The sequence below is a fragment of the Macaca mulatta genome, chromosome 15 (assembly GCF_049350105.2).
Source record: "Macaca mulatta isolate MMU2019108-1 chromosome 15, T2T-MMU8v2.0, whole genome shotgun sequence".
NCBI classification, from domain to species: Eukaryota; Metazoa; Chordata; class Mammalia; order Primates; family Cercopithecidae; genus Macaca; species Macaca mulatta.
This window is the reverse complement of record NC_133420.1, coordinates 93,970,273-93,989,415: the sequence shown is the minus strand read 5'-3', so window position 1 is coordinate 93,989,415 and position 19,143 is coordinate 93,970,273. Positions and strand designations below refer to the sequence as shown.

Here is a 19,143-nt window from a genome sequence, read left to right as displayed (position 1 = left end):
CAGACTATTTAATATAATTTTCCCCTTAATACAATAATAAAGTTATTAAATTTCATTTGGACACACAAAACATTGTATAACACATTATCCTATAAATTATTCTTATTGCAGTTTTAATTTCATATTTATTGGAGTCTTCCCTATTTTTGAGAAATAATTAGGCCAACTCTGAGAAACAAATCAGTTTACTACTGTGTTTTGGTTTCCATTGACATTTTAACTTATGCACAATAAATTCACATGATAGAAAAGTTTTGTTTTTATTTGCTTAATTGGGCAATGCCAAAAAGTTATTCCACATGTTCTGCCACAAAAGAGGTCACGTAGACCTGTTTTTTGTTTTGTTTTTATCCAAAATGAGAATATTTTATATTTATCTATGCCTTTGTTAAATTAATAGAAACATATTTAATACCTTCTAAACCAAAAGAAAATCGATGTTTCAGGTAAAAACAAAACATAAACTAACATTGTTAAAACAAAGCAGCCATAATGAAAGCTGTGGCAAGTGGCATTTAACCTTAACTTGCTCTACAGATAAGTTAAATGTTCAATGTCCAGTCTAGGAAGAATCTCAGTGAGGAAATAAGTAGTAATTTGAAGTTCTTTTTGCCTTAAGAAAAAAAGTCCCCCTTTATCAATAACTTATAAAAAATAATTGAATACAAACCAAATTGTAGTATTATTCAGAGGCTTAAAAGCTGTGGTAACAGCATCTTATTATATATCTTCCAATAAAGATTACAACATAATAACTTCCATTCTTACTCATAGATGTAACATCTTATTATAAACAATAAGGTTGCCATATGTAAAAATGAGAATTTCAGTTTAGCAAAATCCCTGTGTTTTAGGCCAAATGCCATATTAAGAGGTAGATTCCAAAATAAATATTTAGACTTTTTCTAAAAAGATCAGAAGATGCCAATAAGTTGAGCAGCTGACAGAACCTAGGAAAGAAATAACAAAAGACCATCCACTTCTGATGTGGTTTGGCTGTGTCCCCATCCAAATCTCAACTTGAATTGTATCTCCCACAATCCTCATGTGTTGTGGGAGGGAACCAGGCGGAAGTAACTGAATCATGGGGGCCAGTGTTTCCCGTGCTATTCTCATGACAGCAGATAACTCTCACGATATCTGATGGGTTTATCAGGGGTTTCCGCTTTTGCTTCTTCCTCATTTTCTCTTGCCACCACCATGAAAGAAGTGCCTTTTGTCTCCTGCCATGATTCTGAGGCCTCCCCAGCCATGTGGAACTGTAAATCCAGTTAAACCTCTTTTTCTTCCGAGTCTCAGGTATGTCTTTATCAGCAGCGTGATAACGGACTAACACAGCTTCTCAACCATTATCTAAAATCCTTGAAAGTCATAGCTCCTAACAGTGTCTGGTAAGTTATTAGCACTGTTAACTGAAGTTGAAGACAATTCCTGATTGTCTATTGAGTAAAAACAATAAGGGTGTTTTCATTTATCCTGTATTTCCTCATTTCATAGTTTGATAGTTAATATTCCACTATGTCATTCCCAACAGTGCACAAAAGACCTCTATTCTACAATACTTAGGATACCTAAATATTACACTCTATAATAATAGGATACCTAAGAATCTTGGAACCAAGATGTGCTACAAAAAACAATTATCAGAAAATTATTTTTCTTTGTTTTGTTTGTTTGTTTGAGATGGAGTCTCGTTCTGTCTCCCAGGCTGGAGTGCAGTGGCGCAATCTCAGCTCACTGTAACCTCTGCCTCCTGGGTTCAAGCGATTCTCTTGCCTCAGCCTCCGAGTAGCTGGGACTATAGGCATGCACCACCGCGCCCAGCTAATTTTTGTATTTTTAGTAGAGACGGGGTTTCACCATGTTGGCCAGGATGGTCCTGATCTTTTGATCTCGTGATCTGCCCACCTCGGTCTCCCAAAGAAAATTCTTAAGAAATTGCAGGATGCTTGATTTTATTACAACAGGTGATGCACTAACAAAAATAATAATATGGCTCACCATGTGCACAGTATATGCAAGTTACATATATTCATATTCCAATATGCCTAGCCTTCCCCCAAACCCTATGAGGTTAGTCTGTGAGTTGCAGACAATGGAATCCATCCTAAACAGTAGTTTAAACAGAACAAGATTGATTGCAGGGTACCTGGCAGCTACAGAATTTCTGGGGGAGCATGGAATTAAGTTTGCATTCTACATTATCAGGAATGATGCAGTCATTCTGGAGAAACGTTCAACCAGAATGTGGGATTCTCTTAGGGGAACTCCATAGTTACTGCCTCCTGCCACAGGTACTCAGGACTAAATACTGACATGTCACCTCCACCACTTCCAAAATACCAGTCACCTCCGCTACCGTGCTACAAGAAGAGGTAATGTTGTTGTCTCAAAGCTTTTCACTGCCACTTCCACCTCCCAAGTCTCCTTCAGGGGTGCCTACTTGGCAGAACCAGGTCAGATGTAAAACCCAGCTGCGAGGGAGTCTGGAAATTTTCTCTTTGGCTTTCTAGCTTCTGTTGTATAGGCAGGCATGCTATTAGGGAGTTGGAATGGAATCCAATTAGTATTACCTGCCACTGAAGGTATTATCTCAGTTTACAATCGAGGAAACTAGGGATCAGAATTTGAGTGATTTTCCCTGTGGTCACAGTTATTTAGTGACAGATCTGGAATTCAACCCAGGCCTGCCTGCTTCAAAGCCAACCTTTGCCATCTATTTGTAATAATCACATTAATATGGAAAATTAGGGTGGAATGGACAGTGTATGTGACTGCCATCTCAAAATCCTTCACCTTTCTAAATAATTAGTGCAAGAATTATAAAAAGACACATATAATGAGCTCTAAGTTGATCTGGGGTACAGACTGACCCAAATTATTCTGTTTAAATTTCTTTGAAAGAGCCTATACACTCACTGCCTCCAATTTCTCACCAGGATTTTATGCCCCTATCCACTGTAGTGTGTAATTTCAGTGACCACAACTCTCTGAAATTAAGCCTTCCATGGTCCCTGTGACCTCCTTTTCCTTGCTTATCTAATTCCTCAGAGAACTAACTGGGAGAAACCATGACATCCAAATAATGACCACATTCTGTAAACTCAACTTTCTCAACATTTCTTGAGCGATGGCCTTCTCTACTCTGCTGCACAAATGTGGGTCTGGGGCTCTGAACCAAGAGCCCTGGGAGAGATCAGGTCTAGCTTTTGGCTCTGTTATAAGAAAATTAGGCCGAGCACAGTGGTTCATGCCTATAATTCCAGCACTTTGGCTGGCTGAGGCAGAAGGATAGCTTAAGCCCATAAGTTCAAGGCCAGCCTGGGCAACATAGTGAGACTCTGTCTCTAGGAAAAATAAAAATTAGCTGGGCATGGTGGCACACACGTGTAGTCTTGGCTACTTGGGAGGGTGAGGTGGGAAGACCACTTGAGCCTCGGATGTCGAGGCTGCAGTGACACAGCCTGGGTGACCAGAGCGAGGCCCTGTTTCAAAAAAGAAAAAAAAAAAAGAATTGTCTATGCTTAAGGTGGGGACAGAACAGGAAGCTAAAGAAGTTCTTCTAAAAGAGCAAATCTTGCTCCCCTCCCATAACTGGAATACAAAGGGAAAAGGCACCTCCTAAGAACAGCCAGGCACTGGAGCCTTCTCCAGAGAGGGTCCCTCTTCAAATCCCGTATTTGTTCACTTTCCCCCAGAATGTCCTTCTCATACACATCCTTTTGGTCTTCTCAGTTCCTGATAATATCATCACTTTCTGGGCTCTAACCACCACTTCATGCTGATGACTTCTAAATTCAAATCTCTACCTTAGAACTGTTCTTGGTCGTAGGCTTATATTTCTAACTGTCCTTTGGGATCTCCACTGGGAAATGGAGAGCCAAATCTTATTATAATGTCTCTGAGTAACTCTTGAACCAAGTCTCCTATCTGCAGCCCCTACTCCAGTTCAGACCATCATTACCCATCAATAGAACCACTGAGGTGATCACTAAATTGTGTTTTCTGTTCTTGGTTTCCTCCCCGTCTAATCTACTATTTATACTACTGCCAGATTCCTCTCTCAAAAATGATCTGGTGTTACTTTCCTGCTTAAAAACGTTCAGTGGTTCGTTAGCTCCTAGACAAGACATGGCCTTTACAAATCCCATCCCAACTTAACTCTCTAGCCTCATATCCTGCCAGGCTTTCCCTGGACCCCAGCCTTCAAGCCTCACTGAGGCCACACCTGCTCACTTCTCCACACCTGTTTGCTTATGGAAAGAACACACACTTTAGCGTCACATGAAATTGGGTTCAAATTCTAGTTTTATCATGTGATTGTGGGCAAAGTCCCCAAACTGCTTGAGCTTCAGGACTCATGGGGCAGGTTATTTCCAATGCTAAATAATTTTAGGCAAGACTTTAAGTTAGAAATTTCTCATTTAAGCCCGATTTCAATATAAAAACAAAAGTAGATTATGGAAAGTATTCATTATTTAGTTATCCATTTCTGGAAAATAATACTTCCAACATTCATATTCCCATATGATCGCAAAAATAACATCTCATTATTTTAGAAAATAACCATTAATTCCTGAAACTGAAAAAAAAGTCATTATTTTTACATGCTATTATGTTCTGATTTGTATAAATCTAAGATTTCTACAGAAAGGTCAGCTTGACCCAGTTACAACCAACAAATCTTAGATTTGTTGCTATTTAATCCCTGTAGACACTCACCACTCCCCAGCTTCAAAGTAATGCTAAATAAAAACCCAAACTGAATAGCCACAGATAGGGAATGAGAGGTCAAATTCAGAAGCATAAATATAAATGTAATTACAATTCTATACTATAAAACTTTTCTGGTCCTCTTGAATGTTTTTCCTTAATAAGAAAAGACATACATTTTACATTATGAGTTGTTTAGTCACACTGACTTCTTTTGCTGAAACTGAAAGCCTAATTTGATAGTATTGACATGCAAGCTAAGATATGAAGTGTTGAAAACAATAGTGGTTCAGTATGGGCCCCAGGTATGTGTGGGGGAGGTGGGGAGGAGCCACAGAAATGACAGGATGGTGGAAAGGAAAATGCATGAGCTTCCAGGAACAATGCAGGCATCTCTGGTTTTCAGTCAGGAGGAAGACAATTAGTGTCCCCAATATCAGATAAAACAGAAAATGAATTCTGGATAAATCAAAGCCCTAAATGTACCAAATGAAATAATAAATACATGTAAAAGTTTGAAACTGTTTGTATAACCTTAGAGAGGCAAAGACATTTTCAAGGAAGGCAGGGAAAATAAAGGAAAATATGGACATACTTTATACAGTAAAAATCAAGAAGTTGCCACTTCCCACCCAAGAGGATGGTTATTATCCAAAATAAAGCAAACAAACAAACAACAGAACAGAAAATAACTGCTGTTGGCGAGGATGTGAAGAAACTGGAACCTTTTGCATTGCTGGCAGGAATGTAAAATGATGCAGTTGCTGTGGAAAATGGTACGGTGATTCCTAAAACAATTAAACATAGAACTAACATGTAATCTAGCAATTCCACTTCTGGGTCTACACCCAAAAGCAGTGAAAGCAGGGACTTGGACAGACGTTTGTACACCTCCATTCATAGTAGCATTATTCACAACAGCCAAAAGGTAGAAGCAACCCAACTGCATATCAACGGATGACTCTGTAAACAAAATGTGCATATACACACAATAGGATACTATTCAGCCATAAAAAGGAAGGAAATTCTGACTCATCAACCACATGGATGAACTTTGGAGACGTTTTGCTAAGTGAAACAAACAATCACAAAATAACAAATTATATAATTCCACTTATACCGAGAGTAGTCAAATTAATAGAGAGAGACAGAAAGGAGAATGGTGGTTGCCAGGGACTGGAGGGAGTGGAGAGTGGGGAGTTTGTGTTTAATGGGTATAAGGTTTCATTAGGTTAAGATGGAAATGTTTCGGAGATGGAGGGTGGTGATGTTTGCAAAAGGCAGCATGAAGGAGAGGTGCAGTGAAGGGGCCACGTCTGGGCCCTGCAACCAGACTGTCTGTATTTGCATTCAGCCACCACCACTTATTAGCTTTGTGACCATGGGTAGGTCCCTTAATCTCTCTGTTCCCTTACCTGTAAAATATGGGTAATAACAGTAACTACCTCTGGGGTTTTGAGACTTCATTATTAATGAGAATAGCATATAAAAGTAGTACAACCCTGTGGCTGAATTTGGAAACAACTATTAAAATTTAAAATGCACCTACTCTTTGATCTAGTAATTCCACTTTCCAGCAGAATTAGCACTCAGTAGAAACTGTTTTTCTCCTTTTCCTCCCTATCATCATCATCATCATCATCATCATCATCATCATCATCCCTATGCAGCCACATGTCCTGATGTGGAAAATTCTGTAAGGTATTGTTAAGTGGAAAAAGCAAGGTATAGACAAGGGTATAGTAAGCTACTTTTCATCATTTCTGTATATACATACACACATACATACATATGTTCATATTCCAATATGCCTAACCATGTATAGACTATCTTTGAAAGACTATTCAAGAAACTAGTAATGGATTAATCTGAGGAGGTGAAGCAGGTGGCTGGGGACAGGGATACGAGGAAGTTTTCAATATATACCTTGTTGTTCTTTTAGAATTTTGATTCATGTACACATATTAACTATTCAAAAATTTATAATTATTATAAAGAAATAAAATCCCTTAAGCCTTCATTTCAGAATGAATCTGTACTCCGTCCTGGGAGGTTAGAGATCTGTTTCCCTGTCCAACTGCAGGGCAGTGGATAAGGAGGTAATGAAATACAATAAAATGTCCTGCAACCGTTACAATGACTTTCCTACATTATGAAGGCTAGCCACAGTACTGGAAAGTGCTTAGATACAGTGTCAAGTGCAAAAAGCATAATATAAAATTCTTTTAGAGAGTATAACAAGTAAACAAACAAAAAAAAGTAGCACAGAGGAAAAAAACAGAACCACTAAACATGGCTGTTTTGAAACAACAGAACTATGGTAATCTTCTTTCCATATAAATATATTATATAATTTTTTTATTTATGAGTTTTCTCATTATAATAAAAAATCATATTAAAAAGGAAAAATGTAAGCAGGGATTACTTGGTAGTGACATAATAGACTATTCATTTTTTTCTCCTTTGTATTTATCTATATAAAAATAAGCTAACAATATTTTTTAAAAGAGTAACTCCATAATGGGGCTGGAAAGCAAGAAAGGGTGGCATCCACAAGCCAGAAATGTTGAGAAATTTCTGAAAGACAGAAAGCAGATGGGATCAGAATGATGGTAAAACCTGTAGGAGTTTCTATAGAAGAAACTACAACCTAAAGCAGACTCCAGGGAGGACCATTCTGCCTATAAGAATGCCAGAGAAACTCCAAGCTTGGAAATAATTCAATAACTCCCCACGTAACAACAAATGGTGCCCCTCCCTTCCAATACACACAGAGGTGGCAGTGTTTGTCTCCAGCCAGATTTTCTCCAAAGTGGCAAATCTCTTGGGGGAAGCTTTTATTCTAGGGGATGGGTCCGAAAAAGAAGAGCTGATAGAGAGGCAATTCTGCACTTCGATAGCAGACAAGGAAGAAAGAAAAAATAGAAGGCAGTACCACTGAGGCCTGAAGTATGACACCATGCTTTGTCCCAGAGTAAACCTTTGTTCTCTGGCAGTTGTGGGGTTCTTCAGCCTCCTTCTTGCTCATCCACCCTAAAGGGAAGCTCTTGTGTTGGCACATGTTGCACATTCCAAAAGGCCCACAGACTGCAGAGAAAATCCATGCCAGCTCCTCAATATAGTCAACCTGGTTATTCATCATACATTTGAACAGGCAACCAAGGGCTACCAGACATTTGAAGGAAACCAACAACATAATAGATAAGGATCAAGGTGCATAAAGAGAACATCTGGAACAGAAGATAACAGAGGTAATGCAGGACAGAAGAAAAGAACACAGCCCATGCGATGAGAACCTTCCTTCCCTATTCCGGGATGTACGTGCCCCTCATGTGCCAGCATGTTTTCTCTATCTGGCTTGCAGTTTCAGTTCCTGCTAAGGGAGTCCAACAGAAGGTATGATAACATGGCACACAATATGAATGAATCTCATAATCCTAATGTTGAACAAAAGAAGCCAGACACAAAAAAGGATAAACCAGAATTAAAAAGATCAAAATTAGACAAAAAAACTAGCCTGTGCTATTGGAAGTCAGGATAGTGGCTATCCTTAAGTGGGGTTAGTGACTGCAAGGGGCTGGGATGGAGCTTAAGGAATATGTTCAGTCTGTGTAAATTAATTGAGCTGTACACTTTAACACTGATAAAAGGCACATATAATTAATGAAGAAGATAGAACAGTTGAGAACTTTTTATAAATCAGACAAAACATTAAATGATATGAAGCAAAACTGTTGGGAATACAAAAAAAATTTTACAAATTATAAATAATAATGGTAGGATTTAACCACCTCTTTCAGAAATATACAGGTCAAATTGGAAAAATGTGGGGATATTAAGGATTGAGCAATTAAATCATAAAGCTTAATATGTGCATATATGTATAGCCAATAAATATTTTTAAATTATTTATAAATATTTAGGGAACATTGTATTAGGCCACAATAAAACATCCCAATTAATTCATCAATGTTGAAATCACATAGGCCATATTTTTTAACCATAGTACAGTAAAAATAGAAATAAATACAACTGGATAATGATTGCCTAGCTTTAAAACTCAAGAAAATAAACTGAACAAACTGTTAGAATCAACAAGATTCTAATCAGAATCAGCAGAATGGTTGAATATATAATCAACACATAAACATTACAAATTTTCTATATGCCAAAACCCATTAATAGTTATTCATAATATTGTAAATATAATACCCAGGAAGAAACACTAATCAGAATCTGATCAGAAATTACTTTAGTGAACTTTACAAGCTCATTGTAAGATTTCCTTGGAGGGGAAAACATACAAGAAAAGAAAAGACAATTTTGAAAATTGTCTTACCTGCCAGACATCTAAAGTCACTACAGAGATGTGCTATCCAATATGGTAGCCACTAGCCATACTGGATATTTAAATTAAGATTAATTAAAATTAATAATTTAGTTTCTCAGAGGCGCTAGTCACATTTCCAGTGTTCAACAGCCACATGGGAGTGGGTGGGTGTGTGTGTGTGTGTGTGTGTGTGTGTGTGTGTGTGTATACACAAATACATATATAAACTCATACTTTTAGCCTATCATATTTATATATATGATTTAACAAATAATAGTAAAGAGAATCTACAAATCAGTAAGTTAATCCAATAGAAAAAGGGCATTTCACTGAAGAATAAATACAAATAAAAAATAAATTATGAAAAATGTTCAACTTCATTTGTAGTAGAAAAATAAAATCTAAAAAACAAACAGATCTCATTTTTAAGTCTCATATAGATAAAAATTGATACTATGCCCTTTGTTGGTGAGAGTGCACTCATGCACTGTTTTGGGGAAAGCAGAAGAAGAATACAGCAGTTTTAAGGGCAATGTGACAGTATCTGTCTGATAGAAAATCTTCATGTTTTTCTCCCCCATAATTTCATGTCCAGGAGGTTATCTACTAAAATATTTATGTATTTGATCAAAGAAATACATAAATACAAGACTGTTCAATATAAGCAGTATTTGTAATTGAACAAAACTGGGGACCAATTAAATGTCTACCAGTAAGAGAATGATTAAATAAATTCTGATATATTCTTGCTGTGGATGAACAATTTAAAACAAAAAGAATAGGCTGGGTGCAGGGGCTCACACCTGTATCCCAGCACTTTGGGAGGCCAAGGTGGGCAGATCATGAGGTCAAGAGATCAAGACCATCCTGGCTAATATGGTGAAACCCCATCTCTACTAAAAATACAAAAAAATTAGCCAGGCATGGTGGCGAGCGCCTGTAGTCCCAGCTACTTGAGAGGCTGAGGCAAGAGAATGGCGTGAATCCAGGAGATAGAGCTTGCAGTGAGCCGAGATCACGCCACTGCACTCCAGCCTGGGTGAAACAGCAAGACTGTGTCTCAAAAAAGAAAAAAGAAAAAAGAAAAAATAATAGCTAATATTTATCCTGTATTGTACTTACAATGTGTCAGATACTATTCTATTAACTCATTTAATTCTCATTTAATCATGAATCACAGTCCTATGATTTGGATATTAGTATTATCAAATATCATTTTCTCAGTGAGGGCTTCACTGATTCCACTTTTTAAAACTGCAAGTGCCTCATCCCCTATACACCCTTTTCCTTCCCTGTTTTACTGAACTTTTACCTTCAGATATACTATATAATTCACTTTTAAATTTTATTTTATCTTTTTCCCACTTCTAAAATGTAAGCTCCATGAGGGCAAAGTATCTTTTTCTTTTCTGTTCACTTGCCTTGGTGCCTAGAACAGTGCCTTGCACATAATAGATGCAAAATAAATATTTTGGATTGAATGACTCATCCCTTGATGTGGTTTGGCTCCATGTCCCCACCCAAATCTCATCTCAAATTATAATCCCTATGTGTAGAGGGAGGGACCTGGTAGGAGGTGATTGGATCATGGGTGGTAGTTCCCCCATGCTGTTCTCGTGGTAGTAAGTGAGTTCTCACAAGATCTGATGGTTTAAAAGTGTGGCACTTCCCCCTCTCTCTGTCTTTCCTGCCACCATGAAAGATGTGCCTTGTTTCTCCTTCACCTTCTGCCATGATTATAAGTTTCCTGAGGCCTCCCCAGCCATGCAGAACTGTGCGTTAATTAAAGCTCTTTCTTTTTTAAATTACCTAGTAACAGTATGAAAACAGACTAATACAGAAAATTGGTACTGGGAGTTTGGAGCCAAATGTTAATAGCCAAGATAATGGGGAAAATGTCTCCAGCGCATTTCAGAGATGTTCATGGCAGCCCCTCCCATTACAGACCCAGGAGCCTAGGAGGGAAAAATGGTTTCATGGGCCAGGCCCAGGGCCCCACTGCTCTGTGCAGCCTTGGGACATGGTGCCCTGCATCCCAGCTGCTCCAGCTCCAGCTGGGACTAAAAGGAGCCAAGGTACAGCTCAGATCATTGCTTCACAGGGTGCATGCCCCAAACCTTGACAGTTTCCACATGGTGTTGAGCCTGTGGGTGCACAGAAGTCAAGAACTGAGCTTTGGGAACCTCCATCTCAGTTTCAGAGGATGTATGGAAATGCCTGGATGTCCAGGCAAAGTTTGCATTTATAAATGTGCAGATGCGTGGCCATGAGAAAGTTACATAAAATGGGGATATATTATTCCTTTTTCACACTGCTATAAATAACTACCTGAGGCTGTATATGCAGAGAAGATCTGAAACACGCTTTAAAGGGGTCATCTCTTGGGAGGAAATGGGACTGTGCTGAGAGAGTGAGCATGTTCTTCACTTGTTTCCTCTGTGTAGTAGGACTGTATTGTTTGGAAGTTGGTCTAGAAACATGGCCAACAATTGTAGTTTTAAAAATACATAGCCGGGCATGGTGGCTCATGCCTGTAATCCCAGCAGTTTGGGAGGCTGAGGTGGGTGGATCACCTGAAGTCAGGAGTTCGAGACCAGCCTGACCAACACGCTGAAACCCCGTCTCTACTAAAAATACAAAAAATTAGCCAGGCCTGGTGGCAGGTGCCTGTAATCCCAGCTACTCGGGAGGCTGAGGCAGGAGAATCACTTGAACCCAGGAGGCAGAGGTTGCAGTGAGCCGAGATCGTGCCACTACACTCCAGTCTGGGCGACAGAGTGAGACTCTGTCTCAAAAAAAAAAAAAAATCCATAAAGAAAAAGCAACAGACTAAATTTAACTGACATACCTTCCTAGCAGATCCTTGAGTTGTACCAAATCACAGAGGGACCATATCATGAAAGGAAGAGTCTGCTCTAAGACAGGGCCTCCATACCTGAGCCAACTCTCAGGCACAAGGCACTCCTCCCCTGGCTTGTTTACCCAGTCACAAGACTCAGCAGTTGAAAATGTGCACCCTGAAAAAAAGTCAAATTAGCCTCACAGATTTCCTGTTTTATTCTTAAAATAGAGATATTCAGAATTATTCCTATAATAAATCATTGGAAAATAAACTATTCATGAAGACTCTCTATTCATTCCCTCACTTGCCATCCACTCATGGGGAGTTCAGGCAGTCTCTGGATGCTAAGGATGGAAGACAGCACCTGCCCTCATCAAGTCTATAGTCCAGTAGAGGGAGACAAGTATTAAAGAAGAAATTTCAATGTTGGTCATCAGAGCTATGACAGGTACACTTCAGGGCATTATGAAAGTACACGGCAGGGCTGCCAGAGCTAGTTAACGGGTCCTGAAAGGCCTCTGTGAGGAAATGACGTTGAAGCTGAAGATCTATAGGAGTTAGCCAGGTGAGGGGAGACAGGAACGAAGGGTGAGAAGTGAGGAGCACTTCAGGCAGAGGGAACAGCATGGGCCAAAGCCTGGAAAGAAGAGTGAGCATGGTGAATTTGAGGAAATGAAATAAATCTTGCAAGGGCTACTGAAGAAAACAGGAGAGAGTCAACTGAGGTAATGGAGGAAAGAGGGCAGGACCGGAGGAATCTGCAAGCCATGCTAAAGATGTTAGACTTCATGGGGAGCCACAAAGTGACTGAAACAGAACAGTGACATGATCAGATTTGCATTTTAAATGGCCCTGTAAGGAATAGAGGGGAACAGGACTGAACACAGGCAGACCCACTAGGGAAGTTTTCACTTCAGACAGGCAGGTGCTAATGTTGCCTTGAAGTAGGATGGCAGAGACAGAAAGAAGTAGATGGGCAACAAAGGACATAGACTCAGTAAGAACTGTGGGAACCTGAATGTGGGTGGAGAAGGAAGAGAAGAGTAGGGGTTGACTCCCTATAGTGGGTTAAATGGTGGCCCCTAAAAGGTAGGTCCCACATCCTAACTCCAGAAACCTAAGAATGTGACCTTATTTGGAAGTCTTTGGGGATATAATTAAGTTAAGGATATTAGGATGAGATTACTTTATATTACCCAAGTGAGCTCTAAATCCAATGACAAATGTCCTTATAAAAGACACACAGAGTAGAGAGGCCAGGTGAAGAAGGCCGTGTAAAGATGCAGGCAGAGATTGGAGCAATGCAGCCACAAGCAAAGGAATGCCTGGAGCCACCGGAAGCTGCAAGAGGCAAAGGATTCTTCCCTAGAGTCTTCAGAGAGACCATGGACCTGCTGACACACCTTGATTCAGACTTCTGGCCTCCAGAACTGTGAAATAATCACCTTCAGTTGCTTAAAACTAGCACATTTGTTGAGGCAGCTCTAGGAAACGAATACACTCTTCAGCTGCTAGCTGGATCAGCAAGTGCAGTGGTCCCCAACCTTTTTGGCACCAGGGACCAGTTTCATGGAAAACAATTTTTCCAAGGAACAGGTCGGGGGATGGTTTCAGGATGATTCAAGTGCATTACATTTATGGTGTACTTTATTTCTATTATTATTACATTGTAATATATAATGAAATAATTATACAACTTGCCAAAATGTAGAATAAGTGAGAGCTCTGAGCTTGTTTTCCTTCAACTAGACAGTCCCATCTAGGGGTGATGGGAGACAGTGACAGATCATCAGCCATTAGATTCTCATAAGGAGCGTGCAACCTAGATCCCTCATGTGCACAGTTCACAACGGGGTTCACATTCCTATGAGAATCTGGCAGGAGGTGGAGCTCAGGTGGTAATGCTCACTCACTGCCACTCACCTCCTGCTGTGCAGTCCGGTTCCTAATGCGCCACTGACCAGTACCAGTCCATCGCCCAGGGTTTGGGGAATCCTAGAATTAGTGGATACAGGTGCCATTTATTGAGACAGGGAATGGAGAAGCAATCTGAAGGCCAGATGACTTCAGCTTCAGATGTCCTGAATTTGCGGGGCCTGGAAAACATTCAAGTGTCAGCATCCATTTACATGGAGCCACTCCACCGTCACAGCTGCCTGACCATTTGTGGCAGCCCTGGCTCCAAAAGGCAGTGAGATAGATGGATCTGAGACTCAGGCAGGAGGTCCACATTGGAGTTCTAGGTTTGAGAACTTCCAGTATATTCCTAGATTAAAGTGATGGAAGTAAAAGCCATTGTTGGGGGAGATCCCATAGAAGTGGAAGGCCTGGGACTCTACCCTTTTGAGTGGCAAGTATGTGAGCCCTGGGAAAGGAAACTGAGAAGGAAATGAAAAATGGTCAGGGGATCAGAACAGAACAAGACAGGGGAATCTTTTAATTATTACAGAGTTAAAAAATGATCTTTATGAAATTTCAGATAAAGTTGATAAAAATAATTCACACTCCTGTTTTTTCAGAGCTTCTGTTAGTAAAGAAGAAAAAGTCAACAGTGCATGCGATATATCATAGTTCATGCTAGACATGGAGAAGAATAAAATCTCACCATGACATTGCTATACTTTGACTGTGACTGTGTACTCGGCAGGTAAAGTCAAAATTTCATTTAAAATCTTCTTTTCATATCAATACTTAGCTACTCTGGAGACACTGCTCTGATTAGATTAAATCATCTGTGGAAGAGCAGTCAAACTACACACAGGTAAGATGAAGGAAGAATGACTATGTAAACATGACATGAAAAAGATCTAAGATCATGATAGGTTAAATTAGATCATTAGTTAGAAATTCAGAGCTACCTCTTAACTAACCAAGCAGAAGAAAAATCATCACTGCCTACACAAAAACCAGCATGAAAAGATGCACAAGAACCCAGCATAGTCCCTCGCACACAGAAAGTGCCTAATTAATGTGAATTTCCTTCTTGTTTCCTAAGGTCTTTCACTGAAACTTATAAATGAAAACATAATAATTTTGATATATGAATTCATTTTCCTCTGATATTTGGTATTGCTTACACCTTTATTTAACTAGAGCAACAGCCAAAGTGAGGGAAGATGAAGTAGAAATGAAGACATGAAGGTGAGATGAGGTCAGATGGAGGTGGGTGGGGCCAGGGGAAGGCAGATCATGAGGGACCTTTCAGGCCATTGTGTTTCAGATTTTATTCCCAGTGATACTGAAAGCCTGTGGAAGGTTTTGAAACAGCGTGATTAATATTATATCAACAACAGTACACAGTTATGAATCAATAAATGTTCTAAATCTATAAATATTAAAATAGTAAATAAGTATTATAAGAACTTTTTGGACTGCTTAAGCCTTTATAACTTTCCTAATGTTGGTTATTATTGTGACCTCTCATCTGCTTGAGTTGAAAAGGACATCTTGATATATGTCTTTTATCTACCATGCCTGGCTAATTTTTTGTATTTTTAGTAGAGATGGGGTTTCACTGTGTTAGCTAGGATGGTCTCGATCTCCTGACCTCATGATCCTCCTGCCTCATGATCCTCCTGCCTCATGATCCTCCTGCCTTGGCCACCGCGCCTGGCCAAGATCATTTTTTAACTCTGGAATAACTAAAAGATTCCCCTGTCTTGTTCTGTTTTGATCTCCTGACCATTTCTCATTTCCTTCTCAGTTTCCTTTCCCAGTGGCTCACATACTTGCCACTCTTCAGTACCTGTGTGTTTTGGAGAAAGTAAGGTAGAACAGGGTCTGCTGTGTGAAGTCTCATGAGTAAGGAGGAACCCCCAAGACAGAGAGGATGGTGGAAAGGAAAGGAAAACAGCCAAAATTTGTGGTCTATTTTTGAGAGGCAATTCTCCATGGGTCTCCCACATCTCTGTATGCCTTTCAAGCAAAGACACTGACAGTGTTTCCTCCAGAAAATATGTCCTATATTCTTGTTTATATAGCAAAAGCCTTGGAAGACAGAGGTGGTGTCTCTCTCAAGAGAAAAGGAAAGGCATGCTTATTGTCCATAAGCATTATTTTAGTAAAAGCACATAGTTATGGGTCAATAAATGTTGATGCTTTATATTTGGATATGGATTCCTTATGTCAGACTTCATCTCATGTAATGCAACCATTACATATCTAGTATCTCCTGGCCCTGATCACATAGCTCCTGTGGGACCTAAGGACAAGAAGAACAGATGCAAGAAAATGCAAATACACTGGATGTTACTATTGACATGAGTAATAAGTCCTTTTTCTCTGACCCAGGAGTCATGTGTCTTACACCAGCATCCATGAAACTATGGCAGGCTGACTTGCTGGCCTGCATGTAGGATAAAAATTTCAGACCTTCTACAGTTGTTGACACAAATGAGAGTAAGACCAAAGCCCAGCAGTGGTCAAGAATTTAAGCACAGGTAATTCCCTGATACCTTTAGGATATTTTAGTCTCAAAGTAGTGGTTCTCAACCAGGCATGATTTTGCCTCCCAGGGGATATTTGGCAGTGTCTGGGGACACTTATGATTGTCACAACTGAAGTATGCTACTGGCATCTAGTGGGTAGAGGCCAAGGATGCTGCTGAACATCAGATGATATGCAGGGGACGCCCCCACACACAACAAAATAATTGTCATCTCCAAATATCAATAGTGTTGAGGTTGAGAAATTCTGGCCTTAATTAAAGAGGCCATATAATCAACACAAGCACTATAGGGACCAAAGAGAAATGTGACCCTGCTCCTGCCCTGGGGGAGCTCTCAACCTCAGTCCAGTCTTCATCTTTTCCTTCTGACATCTGTTTCTGTTCATCCCACCTGCCCCCTTTCCCTACCTCCCATCACTGCTACCTGCTGTTAGTCATCCTGTGTCTATCACCCATAATTATCCTCTGAGTTCATTCATTATGGGCATAAAAAGTTAGAAACCATACCATAAAATTAAGGTCACACAGGAACCCTATGACTGGGTCAGGAGAGGAAACTGCTCACCAGGTCTTGCCCAGACAACCCCTCAACTATGAAATGCCTGGGGTGTTTAAGAAACAGCAAAGTGACCCATGTGGACAGCATGGAGTGAGCAAGGGAGAAAGTGGTAGAAGACGAGGTTGGAAGGGTGATGGCAAAGGGAAAGACTGCCAAGGGCAGAGCTCCTCAAACTTTAACGTGCATGTGAACCACCTGGGGGATTTGCTCAAAGCAGGTTCTGATTCTGTAGACCTAGGAGGGACAGGTGATTTTCTACTTCTAAGGAGCTCCAACATCAATGCTTTTAGAAAATGTGCCATATTCAAGTACAAGAGTATAGGGTCTCGTAGGCCTTTGCCAGAACTCTAGCTTTTACTCTGAAAAAGATGGAATGCTGCTGGAGGGTTTGGATCAAGAAATTATGTAATTTGACATTTCAAAAGGACCATCTGATTTCTGTTTTAAGAATACTGAGTACTCAAGAGGAATGAACACATGTTTTCATTCATAGCAGCAATTGTCATAATAGACTCAAACTGGAATTAATCCACATGACCATTAACAGTAGAATGGATAATTACGGTTTATTCATATAATGGGATACTATAAAACATGGAAAAAATAATATATTACTTCTACAAGCAACAATGTAGATGAATTTCACAGATGTAATGTTGAATTAAAAAAAACAGACATAATAAAGTACATAGTGTATGGTCCCATATATAAGGAGCATTAAAATAGGCAAAATTAATTTATGGGGATAGAAGTCTAGAGAGTGGTGACTTCTAGCAGTGAGAGAGGCGGGAGGAAGCCTCCTGGGGGGCTGGGAATGATCTATCTTTTGATCTGTGTGTTAAGTACACAGGAATAAACATCTGTAGAAATCAGGTTGTACTCTTAAGATTTGTGCACATCACTATATCTGTTATACTTTAACATAAGAAGAAAGGGAGGATATTGTAGAGGGGCAAGGGTAACAACAGGGAGAGCAGTTAGGAGACTATAGCAGTAATCCAGGCAACAAACGGGTCTGGGGTAGAGTGACACCAGTGAAAATGGTGACAAGTGGTTGGATTCTAGATATATTTGGAATTGGGAGCCAAAATGATTTTCTAATGGACTGGATATAGGTGATATGACGTGTCAAGCAGGCAGTTTGGTAAAGCAGTCTGTAGTTATGGCCAAATTCTGGGTTAGAAATATTAATTTGAAGGCATCAGTTATGTGGGTGGTATTTGAAATTATGAGGCTGGATGAGATGCCCCAGGAAGTGAGTATAGATGGTGAAAGAAGACAATGGCAATCTGAGCCACAGCCACTCCAGGAATGTGTAACAGTCAGGGAGAAGAGGAGGCAAAGGAGACTGAGACAGCATGATCAGGGAGACAGGGAGACAGCCAGGAAGTGTGGTTTCCCAGAAACAACTGAGGAATGTTTTTCAAGGAGGGAGGGATCAGCTGTGTCAAAAGTTGCTGAGAAATTGGGTGAGATGAGCAGTGAGATATCGCAAGCTTGTCATTGATTAGTAAACATCTAAAATTGTGCCTGTCACAGAGAAATCACTTAATAAATAGCACAGGATATATGCAGATGATACATAAAAATCTATATAAACTCACTGTTCTTGCCAACAGATCATATTTCTGCATTGAAGAAAATAACAAATCTTCACAAACTGGCCTACTCTTTCACTCTTTCCCCAGTCCTTGAGGTTGTGACTTAAAATGAGCAAGTATAGAGGACCTTCTCCCCATGTGGCATAGCCCAAGGGCATGAGCCTAGCTCTCAGTCACCCTGGTCCTAAAGGTCATGAAGAAATGAAGTGTTCTCTTGGCCTGTTCTGTAATTTCTGCTCAAACTTGTGATGAAATGTTCTTCTTTAGAGAAACAGGACTTCCACTTAATCTCTCTGTGCTTCAGTTTCCTCATCTACAAAGTGGGAATAATAAAAGTGTCAATCTCATAATTTGTTACAAAGATTAGAGGTGTTAATATATGCAAAGAACTTACAACGGCATCTGGCACATGGCAAGTACGAAATAAGTATTAGTTATTTGTGATATTGTCATGATATTGACAACATCATCCTCCAGCTGAAGGTACCAGGAACATAACTACTGTTGATAAAGTTGGCTTATTGACTTGTGCAACGAAGAAGACATGCACCATGGAGAACTGTGGGGTGTCTCAGTAAGAAAGTATTAGAGAGGACTTAACATAGGACATGGACTTGTGTTAGATATTTGGGGGAGGGCTCAAAGATTATC

The 19,143-nt window shown here is 39.8% G+C and overlaps 1 protein-coding gene across 6 annotated transcripts in view; it reads right to left on the bottom strand.

The window, feature by feature from the left end:
• PLGRKT (plasminogen receptor with a C-terminal lysine) overlaps nt 1-19,143 on the bottom strand; it is a 258,541-nt gene that overhangs the window by 12,264 nt on the left and 227,134 nt on the right.